Source organism: Echinops telfairi, unplaced genomic scaffold (assembly GCF_000313985.2).
Source record: "Echinops telfairi isolate 266 unplaced genomic scaffold, ASM31398v2 ScPeMD7_3533;HRSCAF=4204_0, whole genome shotgun sequence".
Taxonomy (NCBI): domain Eukaryota; kingdom Metazoa; phylum Chordata; class Mammalia; order Afrosoricida; family Tenrecidae; genus Echinops; species Echinops telfairi.
In genome coordinates, this window is record NW_022107431.1 from 9,423,709 (window position 1) to 9,425,152 (window position 1,444).

Sequence of the window (1,444 nt, forward strand, 5' to 3'; positions counted from 1 at the left end):
CCCCCGGCGGAGCGGGAAGGAGGCCGGTGCAAGGCCGCCTGTTTCCAGGAAGAAATGGAAGCGCGCCGCCCCGGGGATGGGAGCGAGCCCGAGCGAAGGCGGGCGGCGGTGCGTTCGGTACCACGGACAGCGGCCGCGGGGCCGCCCGGGGCGCACTCCTCTCCCCGGAAGCCCGCTGCAATTACCGCAGGCCACCATTGCTATCCTTGTCAACCGTGAAGACGAGTCGGAGGGAGGGTCCCTCCCCCGTACAGAATGCGGGAGGGTCCCTCCCCCGTACAGAATGCGGGAATGCATTCCTCAGCCACGGGGTGAGTAGGACGGGTATAAAAATAGTCTGGCAAGGTAGTTCCTCCCATGCTGCGAAGCACCCACCACGAATGTGTAAAATGAAAACTCTCACATTAACACTCCTCCGCCAGGATTCCTCATCCTCCTGAGCGGCTGGATCTTCTTTTAGGATTTTTTTTTCCCAGTCAAAATGGAGGAGACAGTGACCATGCTTTCTCCTCCTGACTGCCGGGCCAGCTTCCTCTGTTAGGTTTGTCTTGCATGCTTTAGGGCAGCAGTTCTCAACCTGTGGGTCGTGACCCCTTTGGGGGGTCGAATGACCCTTTCACAGGGGTCCCCTATATGTGTTTTCCCATGGTGTTAGGAACCGAAACACCGTTCTCCTCTACCTGTCTCCAGGTGGGTCCGCCCACATGAGTACCCAGTATGAAGACCCATGCTACACCATGCTTCAAAACAAACTGTTATTTGTCATTAGAAATCAATATTTCACAATATATAATTACATATTGTTTTTGTGATTAATCACCATGCTTTAATTATGTTCAATTTGTAACAATGAAAATACATCTGCATATTAGATATTTACATGACGATTGTTAACAGTAGCAAAATTACAGTGATGAAGTAGCAACAAAAATAATTTTATGGTTGGGGGTCACCACCACATGAGGAACTGTACTAAAGGGTCGAGGAGGCATTAGGAAGGTTGAGAACCACTGCTTTAGGGTAAGGTGACCAGACATCCCGCTTTTGGCAGGACAGTCCTGATTTTTAACAATTTGTCCAGAATCCCACAGTGTTTTTAAAAAGTCCCGATTTTTGGAAAGAATGCATGACAAGCTAGGGTATACGGTTTTCGGCTGCCATGTGGCTATTTCGCCAGGATATGAGTTTTATCAATGGTGTCCCGCTTTACCAATGTTAAAATCTGGTCACCTTACTTTAGGGGGACCTTCTTCAAATCCACATCTGGGGAGCCAGCCTTCACACCTGAATCTGAATTGTAGACTATGGGTGCCAGGAAATCCGTATTTTCCATCGGTTTGGGTTTGGGGAACTAGGCTAGAGAGCATGCTGCCTCTGGGACAGCATCATCTTACTCCGTGTTCTCCACCTTTCGATGTGGAAGGTCGGTCGTCTTACCTCCATC